Source organism: Carassius carassius, unplaced genomic scaffold, assembly GCF_963082965.1.
Source record: "Carassius carassius unplaced genomic scaffold, fCarCar2.1 SCAFFOLD_57, whole genome shotgun sequence".
Taxonomy (NCBI): Eukaryota; Metazoa; Chordata; class Actinopteri; order Cypriniformes; family Cyprinidae; genus Carassius; species Carassius carassius.
Genome location: NW_026775196.1, coordinates 672501 through 677500, shown reverse-complemented (window position 1 = coordinate 677500; position 5000 = coordinate 672501). Strand labels below are relative to the sequence as shown.

The window sequence follows — 5000 nt, the reverse complement described above, 5'->3', positions numbered from 1 at the left end:
CCAGAACCAAACATGCTAAGATTCAGACATCGGGCATTGACTCTTTTTTTTTTTTTTTCAAGATTATTACATAACTAAAGAAAATTTTCCAAAAAGCTTACAGCACCTGGTATTCCCAGGCGGTCTCCCATCCAAGTACTAACCAAGCCCAAACCTGCTTAGCTTCCAAGATCAGATGAGATCAGGCATAGCCAGGTTGGTATGGCCGTAAGCGAAAGCTGCTGCAAAGAGAGGGCTATTTAAAGATCAGACACTCTAATCTCCAGTTCATTATATAAGTTCGGAATAAAACCCAAAAGCTTACAGCACCTTGTATTCCCAGGCGGTCTCCCATCCAAGTACTAACCAGGCCCAAACCTGCTTAGCTTCCGAGATCAGACGAGATCGGGCATAGCCAGGTTGGTATGGCCGTAAGCGAAAGCTGCTGCAAAGAGAGGGCTAATTAAAGATCAGCCACTGTAATCTCCAGTACATTATATAAATAGGGACGAAAACCCTAAAGCTTACAGCACCTGGCAATCCCAGGCGGTCTCCCATCCAAGTAGTAACCAGAACCAAACATGCTAAGATTCAGACATCGGGCATTGACTCTTTTTTTTTTTTTTTTTTTTTTTTTTTGCACGATTATTATATAATTAGTGAAAAAATTCCAAAAAGTAAAAAAATTTGAAAAATTTCCAAAAAGCTTTCAGCACCTGGTATTCCCAGGCGGTTTCCCATCCAAGTACTAAACAGGCATAGCCAGGTATGGCCGTAAGCGAAGGCTGCTGCAGAGAGAGGGCTATTTAAAGATCAGCCACTCTAATCTCCAGTTCAATATATAAGTAGGGAAGAAAACCCAAAAGCTTACAGCACCTGGTATTATTCTCAGGCAATCTCCCATCCAAGTAATAACCAGAACCAAACATTCTAAGATTCAGAGATCTGGCATTGACTCTTTTTTTTTTTTTTCAAGATTATTACATAACTAATGAAAATTTTCCAAAAAGCTTACAGCACCTGGTATTCCCAGGCGGTCTCCCATCCAAGTACTAACCAAGCCCAAACCTGCTTAGCTTCCGAGATCAGACGAGATCAGGCATAGCCAGGTTGGTATGGCCTTAAGTGAAAGCTGCTGCAAAGATAGGGCTATTTAAAGATCAGACACTCTAATCTCCAGTTCATTATATAAGTTCGGAATAAAACCCAAAAGCTTACAGCACCTGGTATTCCCAGGCGGTCTCCCATCCAAGTACTAACCAGGCCCAAACCTGCTTAGCTTCCGAGATCAGACGAGATCGGGCATAGCCAGGTTGGTATGGCCGTAAGCGAAAGCTGCTGCAAAGAGAGGGCTAATTAAAGATCAGCCACTGTAATCTCCAGTACATTATATAAATAGGGACGAAAACCCTAAAGCTTACAGCACCTGGCAATCCCAGGCGGTCTCCCATCCAAGTAGTAACCAGAACCAAACATGCTAAGATTCAGACATCGGGCATTGACTCTTTTTTTTTTTTTTCAAGATTATTACATAACTAAAGAAAATTTTCCAAAAAGCTTACAGCACCTGGTATTCCCAGGCGGTCTTCCATCCAAGTACTAACCAAGCCCAAACCTGCTTAGCTTCCGAGATCAGACGAGATCGGGCATAGCCAGGTTGGTATGGCCGTAAGCAAAAGCTGCTGCAAAGAGAGGGCTAATTAAAGATCAGCCACTGTAATCTCCAGTACATTATACAAATAGGGACGAAAACCCTAAAGCTTACAGCACCTGGCAATCCCAGGCGGTCTCCCATCCAAGTAGTAACCAGAACCAAACATGCTAAGATTCAGACATCGGGCATTGACTCTTTTTTTTTTTTTTTTTTTTTTGCACGATTATTATATAATTAGTGAAAAAATTCAAAAAAGTAAAAAAATTTGAAAAATGTCCAAAAACCTTTCAGCACCTGGTATTCTCAGGCGGTTTCCCATCCAAGTACTAAACAGGCATAGCCAGGTATGGCCGTAAGCGAAGGCTGCTGCAGAGAGAGGGCTATTTAAAGATCAGCCACTCTAATCTCCAGTTCAATATATAAGTAGGGAAGAAAACCCAAAAGCTTACAGCACCTGGTATTATTCTCAGGCAGTCTCCCATCCAAGTAATAACCAGAACCAAACATTCTAAGATTCAGAGATCTGGCATTGACTCTTTTTTTTTTCAAGATTATTACATAACTAATGAAAATTTTCCAAAAAGCTTACAGCACCTGGTATTCCCAGGCGGTCTCCCATCCAAGTACTAACCAGGCCCAAACCTGCTTAGCTTCCGAGATCAGACGAGATCGGGCATAGCCAGGTTGGTATGGCCGTAAGCGAAAGCTGCTGCAAAGAGAGGGCTAATTAAAGATCAGCCACTGTAATCTCCAGTACATTATATAAATAGGGACGAAAACCCTAAAGCTTACAGCACCTGGCAATCCCAGGCGGTCTCCCATCCAAGTAGTAACCAGAACCAAACATGCTAAGATTCAGACATCGGGCATTGACTCTTTTTTTTTTTTTCAAGATTATTACATAACTAAAGAAAATTTTCCAAAAAGCTTACAGCACCTGGTATTCCCAGGCGGTCTCCCATCCAAGTACTAACCAAGCCCAAACCTGCTTAGCTTCCAAGATCAGATGAGATCAGGCATAGCCAGGTTGGTATGGCCGTAAGCGAAAGCTGCTGCAAAGAGAGGGCTATTTAAAGATCAGACACTCTAATCTCCAGTTCATTATATAAGTTCGGAATAAAACCCAAAAGCTTACAGCACCTTGTATTCCCAGGCGGTCTCCCATCCAAGTACTAACCAGGCCCAAACCTGCTTAGCTTCCGAGATCAGACGAGATCGGGCATAGCCAGGTTGGTATGGCCGTAAGCGAAAGCTGCTGCAAAGAGAGGGCTAATTAAAGATCAGCCACTGTAATCTCCAGTACATTATATAAATAGGGACGAAAACCCTAAAGCTTACAGCACCTGGCAATCCCAGGCAGTCTCCCATCCAAGTAGTAACCAGAACCAAACATGCTAAGATTCAGACATCGGGCATTGACTCTTTTTTTTTTTTTTTTTTTTTTTTTTTTGCACGATTATTATATAATTGGTGAAAAAATTCCAAAAAGTAAAAAAATTTGAAAAATTTCCAAAAAGCTTTCAGCACCTGGTATTCCCAGGCGGTTTCCCATCCAAGTACTAAACAGGCATAGCCAGGTATGGCCGTAAGCGAAGGCTGCTGAAGAGAGAGGGCTATTTAAAGATCAGCCACTCTAATCTCCAGTTCAATATATAAGTAGGGAAGAAAACCCAAAAGCTTACAGCACCTGGTATTATTCTCAGGCAGTCTCCCATCCAAGTAATAACCAGAACCAAACATTCTAAGATTCAGAGATCTGGCATTGACTCTTTTTTTTTTTTCAAGATTATTACATAACTAATGAAAATTTTCCAAAAAGCTTACAGCACCTGGTATTCCCAGGCGGTCTCCCATCCAAGTACTAACCAGGCCCAAACCTGCTTAGCTTCCGAGATCAGACGAGATCGGGCATAGCCAGGTTGGTATGGCCGTAAGCGAAAGCTGCTGCAAAGAGAGGGCTAATTAAAGATCAGCCACTGTAATCTCCAGTTCATTATATAAGTTCGGAATAAAACCCAAAAGCTTACAGCACCTGGTATTCCCAGGCGGTCTCCCATCCAAGTACTAACCAGGCCCAAACCTGCTTAGCTTCCGAGATCAGACGAGATCGGGCATAGCCAGGTTGGTATGGCCGTAAGCGAAAGCTGCTGCAAAGAGAGGGCTAATTAAAGATCAGCCACTGTAATCTCCAGTACATTATATAAATAGGGACGAAAACCCTAAAGCTTACAGCACCTGGCAATCCCAGGCAGTCTCCCATCCAAGTAGTAACCAGAACCAAACATGCTAAGATTCAGACATCGGGCATTGACTCTTTTTTTTTTTTTTTGCACGATTATTATATAATTAGTGAAAAAATTCCAAAAAGTAAAAAAATTTGAAAAATTTCCAAAAAGCTTTCAGCACCTGGTATTCCCAGGCGGTTTCCAATCCAAGTACTAAACAGGCATAGCCAGGTATGGCCGTAAGCGAAGGCTGCTGCAGAGAGAGGGCTATTTAAAGATCAGCCACTCTAATCTCCAGTTCAATATATAAGTAGGGAAGAAAACCCAAAAGCTTACAGCACCTGGTATTATTCTCAGGCAGTCTCCCATCCAAGTAATAACCAGAACCAAACATTCTAAGATTCAGAGATCTGGCATTGACTCTTTTTTTTTTTTTTCAAGATTATTACATAACTAATGAAAATTTTCCAAAAAGCTTACAGCACCTGGTATTCCCAGGCGGTCTCCCATCCAAGTACTAACCAAGCCCAAACCTGCTTAGCTTCCGAGATCAGACGAGATCAGGCATAGCCAGGTTGGTATGGCCGTAAGCGAAACCTGCTGCAAAGAGAGGGCTATTTAAAGATCAGACACTCTAATCTCCAGTTCATTATATAAGTTCGGAATAAAACCCAAAAGCTTACAGCACCTGGTATTCCCAGGCGGTCTCCCATCCAAGTACTAACCAGGCCCAAACCTGCTTAGCTTCCGAGATCAGACGAGATCGGGCATAGCCAGGTTGGTATGGCCGTAAGCGAAAGCTGCTGCAAAGAGAGGGCTAATTAAAGATCAGCCACTGTAATCTCCAGTACATTATATAAATAGGGACGAAAACCCTAAAGCTTACAGCACCTGGCAATCCCAGGCGGTCTCCCATCCAAGTAGTAACCAGAACCAAACATGCTAAGATTCAGACATCGGGCATTGACTCTTTTTTTTTTTTTTTCAAGATTATTACATAACTAAAGAAAATTTTCCAAAAAGCTTACAGCACCTGGTATTCCCAGGCGGTCTCCCATCCAAGTACTAACCAAGCCCAAACCTGCTTAGCTTCCAAGATCAGATGAGATCAGGCATAGCCAGGTTGGTATGGCCGTAAGCGA

The 5000-nt window shown here is 42.5% G+C and overlaps 13 non-coding genes across 13 annotated transcripts; all 13 read right to left on the bottom strand.

Annotated features, from left to right (window-relative positions):
• Positions 1-94: 94 nt before the first annotated feature.
• LOC132138536 (5S ribosomal RNA) lies at positions 95-213 on the bottom strand. Its single transcript, XR_009432825.1, has one exon. It is a non-coding gene; the product is annotated as a 5S ribosomal RNA (ribosomal RNA).
• An 84-nt stretch (positions 214-297) lies between these two features.
• On the bottom strand, positions 298-416 carry LOC132138397 (5S ribosomal RNA). The gene has a single exon (XR_009432691.1). It is a non-coding gene; the product is annotated as a 5S ribosomal RNA (ribosomal RNA).
• Positions 417-987: 571 nt separating this feature from the next.
• On the bottom strand, positions 988-1106 carry LOC132138892 (5S ribosomal RNA). The gene has a single exon (XR_009433168.1). It is a non-coding gene; the product is annotated as a 5S ribosomal RNA (ribosomal RNA).
• An 84-nt stretch (positions 1107-1190) lies between these two features.
• Positions 1191-1309, bottom strand: LOC132139213 (5S ribosomal RNA). Its single transcript, XR_009433441.1, has one exon. It is a non-coding gene; the product is annotated as a 5S ribosomal RNA (ribosomal RNA).
• Positions 1310-1534: 225 nt separating this feature from the next.
• LOC132138352 (5S ribosomal RNA) lies at positions 1535-1653 on the bottom strand. The gene has a single exon (XR_009432648.1). It is a non-coding gene; the product is annotated as a 5S ribosomal RNA (ribosomal RNA).
• Positions 1654-2215: 562 nt separating this feature from the next.
• On the bottom strand, positions 2216-2334 carry LOC132139212 (5S ribosomal RNA). The gene has a single exon (XR_009433440.1). It is a non-coding gene; the product is annotated as a 5S ribosomal RNA (ribosomal RNA).
• Positions 2335-2558: 224 nt separating this feature from the next.
• LOC132138535 (5S ribosomal RNA) lies at positions 2559-2677 on the bottom strand. Its single transcript, XR_009432824.1, has one exon. It is a non-coding gene; the product is annotated as a 5S ribosomal RNA (ribosomal RNA).
• Positions 2678-2761: 84 nt separating this feature from the next.
• On the bottom strand, positions 2762-2880 carry LOC132138396 (5S ribosomal RNA). The gene has a single exon (XR_009432690.1). It is a non-coding gene; the product is annotated as a 5S ribosomal RNA (ribosomal RNA).
• Positions 2881-3450: 570 nt separating this feature from the next.
• On the bottom strand, positions 3451-3569 carry LOC132139211 (5S ribosomal RNA). The gene has a single exon (XR_009433439.1). It is a non-coding gene; the product is annotated as a 5S ribosomal RNA (ribosomal RNA).
• An 84-nt stretch (positions 3570-3653) lies between these two features.
• Positions 3654-3772, bottom strand: LOC132139210 (5S ribosomal RNA). The gene has a single exon (XR_009433438.1). It is a non-coding gene; the product is annotated as a 5S ribosomal RNA (ribosomal RNA).
• A 559-nt stretch (positions 3773-4331) lies between these two features.
• LOC132138121 (5S ribosomal RNA) lies at positions 4332-4450 on the bottom strand. The gene has a single exon (XR_009432428.1). It is a non-coding gene; the product is annotated as a 5S ribosomal RNA (ribosomal RNA).
• An 84-nt stretch (positions 4451-4534) lies between these two features.
• Positions 4535-4653, bottom strand: LOC132139209 (5S ribosomal RNA). Its single transcript, XR_009433437.1, has one exon. It is a non-coding gene; the product is annotated as a 5S ribosomal RNA (ribosomal RNA).
• A 226-nt stretch (positions 4654-4879) lies between these two features.
• Positions 4880-4998, bottom strand: LOC132138534 (5S ribosomal RNA). Its single transcript, XR_009432823.1, has one exon. It is a non-coding gene; the product is annotated as a 5S ribosomal RNA (ribosomal RNA).
• Positions 4999-5000: the final 2 nt, after the last annotated feature.